At 38.9% G+C, this 18365-nt stretch overlaps 1 pseudogene; it reads left to right on the top strand.

Moving 5' to 3' along the window:
* The first annotated feature begins 12551 nt into the window (after positions 1–12551).
* Positions 12552–18365, top strand: part of LOC105239139 — a 116105-nt pseudogene continuing 110291 nt past the window's right edge.

Consider the following 18365-nt stretch of genomic DNA (forward strand, 5'->3'; position numbering starts at 1 on the left):
AGAGAACTATGGATAATCCAAAAAAAACCCCACAGAAGTCTTGGAGATATATTCCCAAGACCAATCTCTAGACTAAAAGATAGAGGTATCTAATACCAATGAAATACTTGATAGGACAGCCAAAAATTTACCAATTTTTTAAGTATTTAGGCCTTTCAGTCAAATCAAATGAAGGGCCCACCATGGTATAGTTCTCTATAAAATTTTTAGGATAGAAATAGTCTTGGATCAATTTTTATTGTGCAATATTTCATACAGACAAAAAGTACATATAAAATATACATTAATGTATAAAGTATAAATATACAAGCCATCAGGTTAACTACAATCCTGCTTAAGAAACAGAACACTACCAACAGCTTTTTAGCCAACTATGTGTGCCACCCCAATCCAATTCCTACAGAAATACAAATTCCTATAACGCCTCTACCAAAAATAAGCACCTCAATTTTATGCTTATAATTCCCTTTCACAAACATGCACACTACAAAACAATACACACACAGTAACTGTAAATGGAACCATTCTGTTTGTATTCTTCAACATCTTCTTGCCTGTCTTGCTAGACTCTGTGTTTGTGAATTTCATCAGCTTCATGCTTGCAGTTGTAGTTCATTTACTTTGCAGCTTTTCAGTATTCCATTGCATAAGTAGATTAAAAGGTATTTATCCATTATCCTATTTATGGACTCCTATATAAATGTTTATAGCTTTATTTTTACAAATAATACTGCTACATATACCCTTGTACCTGTCTACTAGAGAAGTGCAAGAGTTTCCTGAGGGTTTATAATTAAGAGCAGACTTAGGGAGTCATGGGAAATTTGTTAAATTAGTTATCTATTGCTGTAGAACAACGTCACCACAAACTTAGCAAAATAAAAAGACACACATTTATCATCTCACAGAGTTTCTTGAACCCAGAACCCCAGTAGAGCTTAGCTAGATCCTTGGCTTCAAGAGTCTTTCACAAGGCTGCAGTCAAGAGATCAGCTAGGGTTAAGGTCTCCCTGGACTGTTCAAATGTGGAAGAAAATGTTTCCAAGTTCATGTGCTTTTTGATGAGATTCAATTTCTTGTAGACTATTGGACCAATGGCCTCACTTCCTTGCTAGCTGTTCACCCTCAGCTGCTTGTAATGTGGGCTTCAGCACAGGGAGACTCACAATGCCTGCTTGCATCATCAAATCCAGCAAGAGAGAGCATCTGCTAGCAAGATGGAAGTCAGAACTTCATGTAACCTATTCACAGGAGTGATATCTCATCACTTTTGCCATATTCTATTGAAACATGTCACAGGTCCTGCCCACACTCAAGGAGAGGGAAGTTACACAAAAATGGCAATACCAAGAGGAAGGGATCTTTGGGAGCCATCATAGAGTCTCGTCTACCACATTTGTCTTAAACCACACAACATAATCCCAAATTGTTTTCCAAAGTGGTTATAGCAATTTATACTCCCACCTACAATAACTAAAAATGCTTGGTGTTTTACATCCTCATCAATAATTGTTATTGTCACACATTTCTTATTGCCAACTGTTATATATAAAATATGTCATCTAGTTATGGTTTTAACTTTCATTTCTCTGATTACTAATGAAGCTTAACATCTTTTCACAGATTTAAGAGTCGTTCTTGTTTCCTGTTCTGTGAAATTACACTTTCAGTCTCTTGCTCTTTTTTCTATTGTCTTATTTAACTCATTGCTTATTAGAAGTTCTTTTATTGTTTGTTAATATGGAGTCTAATACCTTGTCTATTTTACATGTTAAAATATCCTTTCCCAATTTGTGGCTTCTAGTTCCACCTTTTCATGGTTTCATAATACTTTTATTTTAATTTTATGTCTGAATTTATCAATCTTTTACTTAATTTTTTTTGGAATATTATGCAAGATGCTGAAGCTATAAAGATATTATGCTATAGTTTCTTACAAAGAAGTTCTAAAAATGTTTGCCTACAAATTTAAGTCCTAACCCATTTGGAACTTTCTGTGATGTAAAGAAGTCATCAATTGTTTTTCCATAGGAGGATCATTTGTCCCAGAAGCATTTATGGAGCAGTCTATCCTTGCCCCAGAATATACTAATATGCTATCAATATATTAAGTTCCCCAAATATGTGAGCCTATATCAAAATTTGTTCTTATCTTTCATTGTGCTATTGCTCTAAATACCAATGTAATGCCATCTTGTACACTAAAGCTTTGCAATAATTATTGATATTAGGTAGGGCAAGCACCCATCTGCATTTCCAAAACTATTCTTTCCTTTAGGATTGTCTTAGCTATCTCTAAATTTATTAAAACAAGCTTGTCGGAGTGCCTGGGTGGCTCAGTGAGTCAAGCATCCGACTCTTGATTTAGGTTCAGGTCACGATCTCAGGGTCATGTGATCAAACCCCACAACCACGCTGGGCATGGAGCCTGCTTAAGATTCTCTCTCTCTCCCCCTGCCTTCCTCCCATAACCGCTTATGTGCACTCTCTCTAAAATTAAAAAAAAAATTAAAAAAAGAAAGAAAAAGAAAAAAATAAGCTTGTCAATTTACTGAAAAAAAAACTGCTGGAGATTTTGATTGAAATTCCACTGAATTTTAGAGTAATATATAAAAATAATATTAAAAATTAATCTTTAGGGGCACTTGGGTGGCTCAGTAAGTTAAGCATCTGTCTTTGGCTCAGATCATGATCCCAGGTTCTGGGTTTGAGCACCACATCAGGCTCCCTGCTTGGCAGGGAGCCTGCTTGTCCCTCTGCCTCTGTTGTTCTCCCTGCTTATGTACTCTCTCTCTCTGTCAAATAAACAGGTAAAATCTTTTTTTAAAAAAAATTAGTCTTTATATAGTGTTTACTATGTATGAGGCATTGTTTTAAGTGCTTTATAAGTACTAACTCATTTATTACAAATACTACCTTATAAAGCAGATACTATAGATGAGGAAACCAAGACCTAGAGAGAGGATGTACAGATTATATATGTAACGATACAAAGACTACAAAACTACTAAGTTATAGGGCCAGGATTCAAACACAGGTACTCTTACTCCAGAAGCTTTTTTTATATAACCTTTTGTTGATACTGCCCATATTAGTCTCCTAGGCTGCCATAAATGAAGTATCACAAACTATGGGACTTAGAACAACAGAAATATATTGTCTCCCAGTTCCAGAGGCTAGAAGCACAAGCCCAGTTATAACCCTAATGGCCAGGAGGAAAGCTGGGGCAGATCTCTTTAGGAGGATATCCTCCTTTTGCACATTCAGATGCTTCAGGGAATTCAGGGGAGGGGTATCAACCCAAAGATCCCCATTCCAGTGTCAGGGTCCCATTCTTTCCTAACTGGGATCCTGACCTTGGTGTGGCACTCATGCCTTCATTGGAACTTTAACTACTTTTTGGAGCTCAAATAATCTTTAATTAAGTCATAAACCTGGTCCTCAGCTTTCTCTCACCTCCCATCACAATACATGCAATCCTCTTTACTGGCTCCCAAAGAGGCCCTCAGGCTTTTACATTTGGCTTTCAACTGCCTGTTATTCATCTGCAGTCTTTTATTATCTTTTCCTACAGTTTCAGTAGAGCATAATAATAGCTATGTAATCCCACTGTGTTTTTACTTATCATTTCTACCATGTTTTACAAATACCTAATACTTCACACTAGCTAGTACACTGACTTATGGCAAAATACCCCAAATCACTACCAAAATTTTCACAACTGGACCACCACCTTTCGCCAGAGACTATCTGTGTTCTTCCTGCCACCAAGTGATGGGATCCTCACTGCCCACTGACCTGTCAACGATACAACTCCAAAACGCCGTCTTATTGCCAGCTTTCTTGGCCTACTCCTGGTACGACCTGCTGAAGTTTGGGTTCTTCAAAAAGCTGATCCTGAAACTGAGGTTAGTGTTCAGAATATTTATTAGGAAGTGTTCTTGGAACAAAACAGAGGATCATAGGGGAAGAGAGGAAAAGATAAAACAAGACAAAATCAGAGAGGGAGACAAACCACAAGAGACTCTTAATCATAGGAAAAAAACTGAGGGTTGCTGGTGGGGAGGGGGTGGGGTGGGGTAACTGGGTGATGGACATTAAGGAGGGCACGTGATGTGATGAGCACTGGATGTTATATAAGACTGATGAATCACTGACCTCTACTTCTGAAACTAATAATACATTATATGTTAATAATTGACTTTAAATAAAAATAAATAAAAAATAATAAAGGTAATTCCTTGGGGGAAAAAAAGGAAGTGTTCTTGGGATTAATACCTGTGGAAGAGAGGGAGAGGGAGCAGAGGGGGTAAAGTTCATGTGCAATGCAAGCCCAGGAAATTCAGCTCAACCTGTGGGAAGCTCTGAATCTGACCTGAGCCATTAAAATTGCCTCACACTGAACCAAATAACTGGACTTTATAGCCCAGCCCTCGGTCACTATAAGTGAGCTACCTGGGGATAAGGGACCCAGTGATTCTCTGTAGCTGAGGTACTCCGGAAAACAATGACAGCTGGAGGCTGTCCACTGAGAGTACTCCAGGAAGCTGGGGCAAAAAGGACCTCCTTAAAGAAGGCTCTAGGTGGCATGTGTCCATGTCCACCGAGCTCGTTCTTCAAAACATCTAATAAAACTGACCTTCATCTGACAAGTATGAGCCAAAGGTAAATAAGGTAAATGAGATCCAAAAAAATTAAGGATATTAGGAATGAAAATGGGACTGGGGCGCCTGGGTGGCACAGCGGTTAAGCGTCTGCCTTCAGCTCAGGGCGTGATCCCGGCGTTACAGGATCGAGCCCCACATCAGGCTTCCGCTATGAGCCTGCTTCTTCCTCTCCCACTCCCCCTGCTTGTGTTCCCTCTCTCCCTGGCTGTCTCTATCTCTGTCGAATAAATAAAAATCTTTAAAAAAAAAAATGGGACAAAAATAGAGTACTATGAACAAATTTATGCCAATACATTTGAAAACTATCACATATCAAAAATGACTCAAGAAAAAACAGAAATACTGAATAAATCTCTATTTTTAGGAAAGTGAGTTAGTAGTTAAAAATCCATCCCACAGGGGCGCCTGGGTGCCTCAGTCGTTAAGCGTCTGCCTTTGGCTCAGGGTGTGATCCCAGCGTTCTGGGATCGAGCCCCACATCAGGCTCCTCCGCTAGGAGCCTGCTTCTTCCCCCTGCTCGTGTTCCCTGTCTTTGGCTGTCTCTCTCTCTGTCAAATAAATAAATAAAATCTTAAAAAAAAAATCCATCCCACAAAAATCATTATGCCCAAAATAAGTTTTACCAAATGGTGAAATAATTCTGAAGTTAAACAAAGACAAGGAATAAGAAAAGACAGAACACTCCCCAACACATTTTTAAATTTTGAAATAATGTTTCATATGATCCAAATTAAGCAAACCTTAACTCTATGTACATGAAAATACACAATATAGGTTTGTTTCAATATATATTAATATGTAATATATATGTTTATATATAACCTATACTATATATAACTATATATTTTATACACATACATATTCTCATATATATACATACTACATAAAATATAGAAACCAAATATCCATAAGTTAACAATGATTGTCTAAGAGCGGCAAAATAGTGAGTAACTTTTACTTTATTTTCATGGCTTTTGTATGTTACTAATTTCTATAATGATTGTGCACTATTTTAATCAGGAAAATTTATTATTTTTAGTAAAACTAAAAGATATATATCTCTACTCGCCACAGACTCTTATTAACAGATTCAGTTAAAAGACTCGTGAAAATTTTGCTAAGTGCATTTGTTTTTTTGTTTTTTTGTTTTTTTTAATAATTAATTTTATTTTATTATATTATGTTAATCACCATACAGTACATCCCGATTCTGATGTAAAGTTTGATGCTTCATTAGTTGCGTATAACACCCAGTGCACCATGCAATACGTGCCCTCCTTACTACCCACCACCAGTCCATCCCCTTCCCCCACCCCCTCCCCTCTGAAGTCCCCAGTTTGTTTCCCATAGTCCATAGTCTCTCATGTTTGTTTTTGAGACAGATCTAATGGACACATTAACTACCCATTCATTTAGATTTTCTAAGTTCTACCTTCTATGACAGGAAAGCAAAACTCCTAGAACATATTATCTCATCCCTCTGACAAAGCATTAAGAAGAATGATTTGGGGGCACCCAGGTGGCTCAGATGGTTGAGTGTCTGACTCTGATTTTGGCTCAGGTCATGACCACATGGTCCTGAGAGCGAGCCCCACGTGCGGCTCCTCGCTCAGCAGAGAGTCTCCTTAAGATTCACTCTCTCTGCCTCTCTCCCTGCACGTGCATGCTCTCCCTCTCTCCCTCCCTCTCTCTCTCTCAAATCAAATCTTTTTAAAAAAGAAAAGAATGATTTTTTTTCTTATAATAATATTTTTATTATATTATGTTAGTCACCATACAGTACATCCCTGGTTTTTGACATAAACTTTGATGATTCATTAGTTGCGTATAACACCCAGTGCACCATGCAATACGTGCCCGCCTTACNGGAGAGTCTCCTTAAGATTCACTCTCTCTGCCTCTCTCCCTGCAAGTGCATGCTCTCCCTCTCTCCCTCCCTCTCTCTCTCTCAAATCAAATCTTTTAAAAAAAGAAAAGAATGATTTTTTTTCTTATAATAATATTTTTATTATGTTAGTCACCATACAGTACATCCCTGGTTTTTGACATAAACTTTGATGATTCATTAGTTGCGTATAACACCCAGTGCACCATGCAATACGTGCCCGCCTTACCACCCAACACCAGCCTATCCCATTCCCCCACCCCCTCCCCTCTGAAGCCCTCAGTTTGTTTCTCAGACTCCATAGTCTCTCATGCTTCATTCCCCCTTCTGATTACCCCCCCTTTCTTTATCCCTTTCTTCCCCTACTGATCATCCTAGTTCTTATGTTCCATAGATGAGAGAAATCATATGATAGTTGTCTTTCTATGCTTGACTTATTTCACTTAGCATTATCTCCTCCAGTGCCGTCCATGTTGCAGCAAATGTTGAGAATTCGTTCTTTCTGATAGCTGAGTAATATTCCATTGTATATATGGACCACAGCTTCTTAATCCAGTCATCTGTTGAAGGGCATCTCGGCTCCTTCCATGATTTAGCTATTGTGGACAATGCTGCTATGAACATTGGGGTGCATATGGCCCTTCTCTTCACTACGTCTGTATCTTTGGGGTAAATACCCAGTAGTGCGATGGCCGGATCATAGGGTTGCTCAATTTTTAACTTTTTAAGGCACCTCCACACTGTTTTCCAGAGTGGCTGTACCAACTTGCATTCCCAAACAATGTAGGAGGGATCCCCTTTCTCCACATCCTCTCCAACAATTGTTGTTTCTTGCCTTGTCTATCTTTACCATTCTAACTGGAATAAGGTGGTATCTCAGTGTGGTTTTGATTTGAATTTCCCTGATGGCTAATGATTTTGAACATTTTTTCATGTGTCTGTTAGCCATTTGTATGTCTTCATTGGAAAAGTGTCTGTTCATATCTTCTGCCCATTTTATGATTTGTTTATTTGTTTCTCGTGTATTGAGTTTGAGAAGTTCTTTGTAGATCTTGGATACCAGTCCTTTATCTGTGGTGTCCTTTGCAAATATATTCTCCCATTCCGTGGGCTGTCTCTTAGTTTTTTTGACTGTTTCCTTGGCTGTGCAGAAGCTCTTTATCCTGATAAAGTCCCATAAGTTCATTTTATCTTTTATTTCTCTTGCCTTTGGAGANAATGATATTATTCAAAGAACTGGAACAAAAAGCCCTTAAATTTGTGTGGAACCAGAAAAGGCCCCAAATAGCCAAGGAATTGTTGAAAAGGAAAAACAAAGCTGGGGCATCACAATGCCGGATTTCGAGCTGTACTACAAAAGCTGTGATCACAAAGACAGCATGGTACTGGCACAAAAACAGACACATCGACCAATGGAACAGAATAGAGAACCCAGAAATGGACCCTCGGCTCTTTGGGCAACTAATCTTTGATAAAGCAGGAAAAAACATCCGGTGGAAAAAAGACAGTCTCTTCAATAAATGGTGCTGGGAAAATTGGACAGCTACATGCAAAAGAATGAAACTTGACCACTCTCTCACACCATACACAAAAATAAACTCCAAATGGATGAAAGACCTCAATGTGAGACAGGAATCCATCAAAATTCTAGAGGAGAACATANGGAGGAAAGCATAGGCAGCAACCTCTATGACATCGGCCACAGCAACCTTTTTCATGACACATCTCCAAAGCCAAGAGAAACAAAAGATAAAATGAACTTNAGAAAAATGAACTTATGGGATTTCAGCAAGATTAAAACGTTTTGCACAGCCAAGGAAACAGTTCAAAAAAACTAAGAGACAGCCCACGGAATGGGAGAATATATTTACAAATGACACTACAGATAAAAGACTGGTATCCAAGATCTACAAAGAACTTCTCAAACTCAATATACGAGAAACAAATAAACAAATCACAAAATGGGCAGAAGATATGAACAGACACTTTTCTAATGAAGACATACAAATGGCTAACAGACAGATGAAGAAGAAGAATGATTTTAAACTCAGTGGTTTGAGTTTAGACAAGCTGCTTACACTCCCTGGTTTTCAGTTTCCTCAACAATAAAGGGAAGAAACTGGATTATAGGGGTCCTCGTGCTCTTTCTAGCTCGGTTAAGCATCTGCCTTCGGCTCAGGGCGTGATCCCAGCGTTATGGGATCGAGCCCCACATCAGGCTCCTCTGCTATGAGCCTGCTTCTTCCTCTCCCACTCCCCCTGCTTGTGTTCCCTCTCTCGCTGGCTGTCTCTATCTCTGTCGAATAAATAAATAAAATCTTTAAAAAAATAAAATAAAATAAAATAAAATAAAATAAAAATAAAATAAAATAAAATAAAATCCTATTATTCTCTAAATGCCTTCACTGGGTACACCACTGTCCTTAGAGAAAGCCTGAACACAAATCTTCCATTTGAACAGAGCTGTATTCTCCTATAAACCATAGTTGACATGTATATACACTTAATCACTCAATGTCATGGTCTAATTCCAGGAAAAACAATTTCCCTGAATGTGAAATATAAAACCCAAATATGCACAAGATAACCAGGGTTATCTAGGAGTGTATAAATTTTTTACTCCCTACAAAATGCAAGGCTTCCGCAGAAGGGTAGTGAGAAAAAAATTAAGAAAATATATTACCTGTTCTCAAAAATATTGCAGCTTAGTAAATATTGACAAGTATATACATGTGCATAATGAAAATTGCAAAGTACAGAACAAAAAACACTGTATTCTCTTGACATTTGAAAATCTGCATTTCGGTTTAACTATTCAAAAGCAAATTTGAAAGCCTGTATGTTGTGATTTGCCAAGATATTTTTATTGGGGAATTATCCAGAACACAGATATTGAACCTCTTTCACAGAATTACCTAAGCCAAACTGGCATTCTGGAAGCTTGTTTCAACAGATGTCAGTTGCCAGTATAATATAGCACATGCTATATCTTCAATAAAATTTAATGATCAAATTAAATATATTTATTTGTATATATTTAAATTGCTCCCTATGTAACAAAAGGACTGTATTTTCAAATTACAATTGACCCTTGAACAACACAGGTTTGAACTGCGTGGGTTCACTAATATGTGCTTTTTTGCAATAATATAGTACAGTAAACGTATTTTCTCTTCCTTATGATTTTCTTAGTAACATTTTCTTTTTTCTTGCTTTTTGTAAGAATGCAGTATATAATACAGATAACATACCAAATATGTGTTAATTGTTTGCTATTGGTAAGGCTTCTGGTCAACAATAGGCTATTAGTAATTAAGTTTTTGGAGAGTTAAAAGTTATATGCCAATTTGGGCTGGGGGTGGACACAGGCTCAGTGCCCCTAATCCCTGTGTTGTTCAAGGGTCGACTGTATATTCTAACATGAGTGTGAATTTTCTCTCACTTTTTCTGGAATCCAATACAAAGCTGCCTGTTTCATAATTGACGTCTTTGGGAAAATAATAGGATTTAGAGTGTACATTCATTTGTAATGTTACATAGTTAATAATAATGGCTGAAATTTATTGAGTAATTACTATATCCTGAGCACATGTAAAAGCACAGGTTCTGGAGCCAAATTGCCTGGGCTTCAATCCCTTTTCCACCTCTTAGCAACTACATGTTATTTGTCTTTTCAAAAATTAATTGAGTCATCTGTAATATGGCAATTAAAATAGTGTCCATTTCACAGGGTTTCAATGAAGATTAAATAATTAAATAGAAGTAAAATTTAAAGCAGTGCTTTGATATAAAATAACTACTCAATACTGGTAGCTATCTTTATTATTATCACCACTAATCCCCACAACAACCACATGAAAGATTCACTATCATGGTACTCATATATAGATAAGAAACAGGCACAGAAAAGTCAAAAACTGTCCCCCAAGACACAAGAACAGTCAATGGTGAAGCCAGGGTTTCAATATAGATAATTTAACTCCAGGAAACATAATCCTAATAATATAACCAACAAATATTTATTAAGCATCAAACATGCTCCAGGCTTAGGGTACCTGGATGGCTCAGTTGGTTAAGCATCTGCCTTTGGCTCAGGTCATGATCTCAGGGTCCTGTGATGGAGCCCTGTGTGGGGCTCCCTGCTCAGTGGGGAGTCCGCTTTTCCCTCTCCTTCTGCCCCTCCTTCCTGCTCATTCTCTCTCTTTCTCTCTCTAATAAATAAAATCCTTTTTTAAAAAATGCTCCAGCCTTTGGTCTAGATGCTTGGTATACAATGAAAAACAAAACCATCAGGTTCTCTGTTCTAATGGAACTTAATCTTCTGTGTTGCCCACAGAAACTTAGCTGCACATGACGTCTAGGTTTGATGGTACCATCAGAACAATGCCTTAGGAGGAGCTTGAGGAGCTTGACCTGAGATGTTCATGGCAACTCGGAAATATTTGGGGCTGCAAGCTCCATGAAGATCCAATGGGCAAGAAGGCACATCCCTGCAACAATCCAGTGAACATAACCCTGGGCAAGGGCAACATCCTCTGGCAGGATCAGTCATCGCTCAGTGTCTACTTCCTCCTATATTTTGGTCTCGTGTTTTCTCTGTTTCCCCAGACTCCGATCTGTAACTCCTCTCCTGCTTCAGATCACAGCACCTTCCAGTGACCTCCAAGTAATTAGATCTGGCTGCCACTCAAGATCCCACCTCATGGCTGATGAACTAAGCATCACTCCCTCAATGCTTTCTAGGACTAACACTGCACACACTCTGGCTTCCCCTCTGCCCAGCTGGCCCTGAGCCACATACAACAATAGGACAAAGCCTCCCAACTTCTAAACGATGCATCTAAAACTAAATTTTAGAACAAAGCCTGAAAATCAACCCCATAGCTGACTGAACAATAAGAAAAATTCTCAAAGTGATAATCCCAGCTTCTGCCTTCCTTCCCTCCACCCACACCCACCCCCCTACACACACACACACACACACACACACACACACACACACACACACACAATTACCTGGAAGCATAGCCAGGTTCTAACATGGCAGCCTGCCCATCTGCTCAACAGAACTGCCTGAAACAGAAAATAAATCCTCTGCTCATATGGTTGACAAGCTGGATGACTAATTGCAAAGAAGACCAGTAATTTATTGGAATAGAAATTGAGGTCATTTAGGCAGAATTTAAATACATTTTCCTAGCCAATTTTTCAAACTGACTTAAAGAAATGTCGCTCTCTAACAAGTTGGAAGTGCAGCAATGCCCTAATCTGACTCCATTCTGTTCTATACTCAGGTTCTCTGTTCTCCTGCCATTTCTCCATACGTTAATTGAATATTGGATGTTTATATTACACATTACACAGCATCTTTTGCACTTTTATTAATTTCTCTTCATGATATACTATTTGAGAGGAAAAACAACTCGGTCAAAAAGAACAGGATTCAAAGTCAGAAGCTATAAACTAACATCCCAGTTTGTCACTTAGTAGTCATGCCCTTCAGTCAGTCACCTCTCTGCCCTCAATTGCACTCTCTGTAAAACTGGGTAGCACCTGCTCTACGCATTTCCCAGGAGTGTTATAAGGTCAAGTGAGATATGAAGATCACATCCATATAACCATGAAAATCACAAATCTCCAAATAATGGTTAGTTATTATAGAAGAGACATACTGATATTTTCCTATCCGAGGACCACACACAAGAAATCATTGCATAAAATCAACTAAACCCAGGAAATGTTTCTCTTTATTTATTCTGGGGTAAATACTTCTCTGAGCCTCAGTTTTCTCACAAATAATCCCACCATTGGGAGAAATGATAAATACAAAGGAAAAGAGGTTTGGCGGTCAGGGATGTCTTCCCTAAGGATGTGACATTAAGCCAAGCCAGGGTTAGCCAAGCCAGGGAAAAAGCAGTAGGAATGGAAGGGTGTGGGAAGAGGGCTGTGGGAGGAGCAGCAAGCAGGTTGACACCCTCCCCCAGGCTAAGTGAACCCAAATGGACCTGAAGACAAAGGGGGGCTATGGCGAGAGCAGACACTGGAGAGCCAGTCAGGCCTGCATCACACCAAAGCTCATAGGCCACATTAAGGATTTGGGACTTTACCCCAACATCAGTAGGAGACCTGCGTACACTACCAGAGGAAACTTCCTGAAGCACGACGGATCCTGTCACTACTTTGTGTAGGTATTTCTGGCGATGACATCCTCAGAACAAATTCTCAATGTTGCAACCTGGTTCTAAGGCTGCCATCTGCCGGAAGTCTCCCCAGCCCTCCCAAACACACAGGATCGCTCAGGGTTCTGAACTTGCCTACAACTCAGGAGCTCTCCTAGCATGCTTTCATGTTCTCCCTCATGTTGTAATTTTTGGATATTTTTCTTCTTTCCTGTACCTGTGTCATAAGGTCTGTGAGCAGATGGGCCATGCCCCAATCAGCTTTGTGGTCCATGTGCCTCGTTCAGGACAGGGGTGAATGAATATTAAGGGAGGATATGCAAAATAAAAGCACAAAAAGTAACCTCATCGCTAAGCACAGAGTATTCCATTTTTAGCCCTTAATATGATAGTCACTGATATAACCTCTATAAAAGTAAAATAGCATCTGAGGAATCATCATTTTTATCTGCAGCTAATTTTCAAAATATAATGCACCTAATAAGCATTTCACAGATTTTGGCTGTCACACAGCTATCACCTACAATGTGTTAGAAATCTAGCAAGTCCTTCCACAAACTAAGAAATACATTTTCTCTGGGAAAGATAGGGTGTTTTAACTGTTCTTGGGGGGTTACTTAAGGAAATCTAAAGTACAAATAATCAAAGTTATATAAATTGCATAAAACCTACCCTTACCATGTATTTTCCCCCCTGCAGTTGAGATATCTAATCAGTTAGCATTAGTTTTTCTTTTGAACTTTCAGATAGGTTAATCTTTCAAATCTTGATGTGCATATTCATTAAAGGCTCACCTATGGTTAAAAAATTAATTCTCTTGTCTCAGTTTCATATATTAGTAGGAACACAGAGGCCTAGTAACTGCCTAGTTAGGACCACATTCTGTAAGTAAGACTCTAGGCTTTTCCATAGCATGCTAACATACATACTAGAAAAAAAGACTTTGCAGGCCCTTTGTGAAGGTAAAACATTCTATGCTTAATAACATGGAAGCACCATGTAAGATTTTTTTTTTTAACTAAAGAATTAGCTTGAAAATTCAGGACAGAAAAATGCTTACCTATAATAATATTAACTTTACAGGTACATGTAGAATTTGGTAAAACACGATACAAAAGAAGTCCAAGTTCATATGGAGACATTATACTGACACAGGGTGTTCCAATGTCTTTGAAGTGAGAAACTACTGGGACCACATGGAGCCCTCCAAATCAGACAAGGGGAAAGTTGTTCATAAGAAATTAAGAATCAGGAAAGGGGGGGGAGAATCAGGAAAGGGGGTAGTAGATGATAGAGCATGGGTGGTGGGGGTGGGGAGCTGGGCAGTGCAGGGGTGATAGTGTGAGCAGAAAAAATAACATGCCTGTAGTATTGACTATGAAAAGCTATTAACCTGGTCCCAAAGACTTTAACTCCACCCAATTCTTCCATGATCAGTACCATCCACAGCAAACATGTGACAGGGATAAAGTGCCAGGCAGCCAGGTACTTCCCATGGCAATGTCGTGGACCCTCAGTCTTTCCCCACCCTGATGCTCATGTATGTGGTTCATTCACACACTGATGTGTTCTGACATTAAGTCTTTAACAAGTGCGAGGCTCTGTTCCTGGCTGTGGGAACACCACAGTGAATAAGATGAAGTTGTAATGCTGAGAGGAACTTTGCATAGGAAAAAACAGGACACTATAAGAAAAATAAGAGGGTCAGAAGGCAGGACAGGTAGAAAGAGGAAGTGGTAGTCATGGGATCAGATTACATTTTACAAATATTATACCAACGTGTTCATTTTTTTCTCCAAATTTTTATTTAAATTCTGGTTAGTTAACATATACTTATACCAATGTATAATAAATATTAACTGAAATATCATCTTCTCTGGCCACACTTTCATTTGGAGCTAAATTAAACATAAAAGGGTGAGAATTGGTGACAGCTCTTGTGCCCCAGATAAGGTATGCTTAGCTCATTAACAGTTCGTGAGCGAGTGTGTCTACATATAATTTCAATAAAATAAAAAGCTTAGATTTTATATGTACACTTCTATGAGTTTTGATCAATGTATGCATCCATATAATCACCACTCTAATCAAGATTTAAAACACTCCCATCACTCCGGAAAACCTCCCTCATGCCCCCTTCTAGCTAACAACTCCCCCCAGATCGTTTCTGACACCATAGTTCTTAGGTTTTCACCTGCTCCAGAACTTTGTATAAATTGAATCGTATAGAAGATACTCTCTTATGGTTGATATCATTCAGTCAGCATAACATTTTTGAGATTAATTTATGTGGTTGTACGTCTCAATAATTGCTGTAAAGTACTCCATTATATTAATATGCTAATGTGTTTATCTATTCACCTGTTGGTATACACTTGTCTTTCTTCAAGTTTAGGACTATTATGAATAAAGATTCTAGAAACATTCTTGCACAACTGTTTTTCATGTATATGTTTTATTTCTTTTTGGTTAAATACTTTGGAGTAGAATTAGTAGACCATATGCTGACTCATTACAGAGAATGAACTGGAAACAAAATTAGACACAGAGAGACAAGGTAGGATATTTATAGAGTAATTCAGGTGAAGCAAGGAGGTCTTGAGCTAAGATAGTAAATAATAAAGGGAAAGGGGGAACATGGATGGAATTCAGACATATTTAAGAAGTAGATTTGGAAGGATTTGTTAATTGATCGCCTGTTACAAGTAGTGAGTATAATGGAAGCAATCAAAATTTACATTCAAGTTTAGGACTTGGGCCACTGTGTGTGGGCAGAGAGGCTCTTTATGCAGAAGAAACTTCTGAGAGGTCCAAACGCCCAGTACAACAGGGGCCAAAGTCCCTTCCTGATCGCTTTGGTACACCAAAGAGTCACACAATTAGGCTCCATAAGCTGGCTAATGATTTGGCACCCCTTCAAAGCAATATTCTTTAAATTTTCATCCAACAGTTATTTAGTGGAAGCAGCAGAAACTTATTTTTATTAATACAATTATATAAAGAAATATATATAATAACATAAAATTGTTTTTTAAAAAAAAGATTTATCTACTTATTTACTACCACAGGCAAAGCAGCCAACAACAAGGAAAAAATGGAGGGGGGTGACAGAGATAAAACATTTCACATTGGGGTGCCTGGGTGGCACAGCAGTTAAGCGTCTGCCTTCGGCTCAGGGCGTGATCCCGGTGTTAGGGGATCGAGCCCCACATCAGGCTCCTCTGCTATGAGCCTGCTTCTTCCTCTCCCACTCCCCCTGCTTGTGTTCCCTCTCTTGCTGGCTGTCTCTATCTCTGTCAAATAAATAAATAAAATCTTTAAAAAAAAAATTTCACACTTTTGTGTAATATTTGATTTCTCTCTCCAGTTTTCTTTTTTTAATTTGCTTGAATGGTGAAAATTAGAAAACTTCTAAGGGCTTACATTTAAGAGTCTGCAATTTTGGTAATAACACAGAACACTGATTCCTGGTAAACGGCATAAACTATGCATTTTTAGTTTCAGAATCTTTGCTGAATCTCTAGACTTTAAGTTCCCGCTATTGTACACACATTCAAGAAGACAGGTTATGATAAACACACACACAGAGATGTAGACACAAACACATATGCACATACATGCACATATGCAGACACATATACACACCAGCTTTATTGTCCATTTTGGCAAGAGAGGAAATATTCCATTTTGCTGATTTATTCCAGACATGTTTGTCCTTTTTAAAAATATATATACACATATATATATATGTATTTTTTTTATCCATTTATTTGAGAGATAGCACGAGATGGGGGGGGCAGAGGGAGAGCGAGGAGAGGGAGAAGCAGGCTCTTTTCGGAGCAAAAAGCTCAATGCAGGGTTCGATCCCAGGACCCTGGGATCACGACCTGAGCAGAAGGCAGCCACCCAAACAACTGAGCCACCCAGGCGCCCCATGTTTGTTCTTTTCAAATCACCCCTGGCAGCTCCCTACCCGCTGCCCTTTTACCCAGCCCTGTCTGTGTCCCCTGCTGACCTTCCCACCCAAGTGAGTCGGCGCTCCGTAAGGCTGTGTCCTCGGGATTCAGGTTTGGTGATGCTTCAGCACTGTATGTGTTCTTTGAACAACGACCAGTCAGACATGCTGGGGAAGGGACCACACTGACCCAATGCGCAAGCAAAGTGGTGACTTCACCTCGAAGCCAGTGTGCAGAAAAAGCCTGGGTTCTGTTTGGAGTCAGAAAGACCCTCGCTTGATCACCAGGCATTCTGTGCTGTTTGTGCAAACCTGAGCAAGTACACGATCCCTCTGAGCCTCCGATGTTCCTGTGCGACCTAACTAAACTTGGCCCAAGGAAGGGATGTAGCTGGCTTTCACCTTGAGGTAGCAAATGTGTTCAAAGGTCCATTTTGGAGTTTTGGCACCTCTGCTATGGGTAAGTAGCAAATCAACTTCCATGAACAATGCTGTCGCTGGATGACAACCTCACTTTCACGTCATTTCCTCTAGTCTCTTTCACTTTAGAGAGGCTTAACAATTAGCACATCAACATACTAAAACCGTTAAAAATGTAATGGTTTCAGAAAAGTTTGCTACGGGGCGCCTGGGTGGCACAGCGGTTGGGCGTCTGCCTTCGGCTCAGGGCGTGATCCTGGCGTTATGGGATCGAGCCCCACATCAGGCTCTTCCGCTATGAGCCTGCTTCTTCCTCTCCCACTCCCCCTGCTTGTGTTCCCTCTCTCGCTGGCTGTCTCTATCTCTGTTGAATAAAGAAATTTAAAAATCTTAAAAAAAAAAAAAAAAGAAAAGAAAAGTTTGCTACTCCACCCAGTTAAATGTCTACCTCATGGGATCTTGGGGAGTACATGAAATGACACGTAATTCTCCAAAATGCCACAAGATAACAACATTTTAAAAGAATGTGTCACAAGTTCTGAAGGTTACTTGAATAAAGAGCAAAAAACATGGTTAAAGATAAGGGTAAAAACAATATAAGGAAAGACAACACCACTGAAAGAAGATCAATATTTGCATTCATAAATAATAGTATTTCACATTTCATTTATTTAAGAAACATTTATTGATCTCTTGCCATGACCACATATGCATAAAACAGTGAGGATGACAAGATAAACAAGACACGAAGCTGACCTTCTGGAGAGGAAGAGGAAACCAATGATTATAATACACAAATAACGACAGAGCCTTCATGGAGATGGGTTCAGAGTATGTGTGTCACACAGAATAAAAAGTCTCAGCTAGAGAAAGCGGTGTGAGGAGAAGCTTCCAGAAAGAGAAAACATCTGGGTGGAGACACAAAGCATGAATAGAACAAGGCAAGAAAGTGTACTTCACAAGGATTGCTTGTAGCTGCTCTTTGTATATGATAAAATGAAAAGAAAGTAAGTAGAATGACTTCATTAATTTTGTCCAAAACTCAGCATTGTAACTTCATAGTCTAACATAGTCTATATATAAATATACTTTAGCAAAGGTAATAATTTAAATATTTGTTGAACTCTTTGTTATGTGTTTAGCACCAGATAAAGCGCCTTAGATGCAGTGTCTCGTTTCACCATCAAAGTGATACTATTAAGTAAGCACTACCATCACTGTCATTCTATAAGTGAGAAAACAAAGGTTTCAGGAGGTTA

Source organism: Ailuropoda melanoleuca, chromosome 11, assembly GCF_002007445.2.
Source record: "Ailuropoda melanoleuca isolate Jingjing chromosome 11, ASM200744v2, whole genome shotgun sequence".
Classification (NCBI taxonomy): Eukaryota; Metazoa; Chordata; class Mammalia; order Carnivora; family Ursidae; genus Ailuropoda; species Ailuropoda melanoleuca.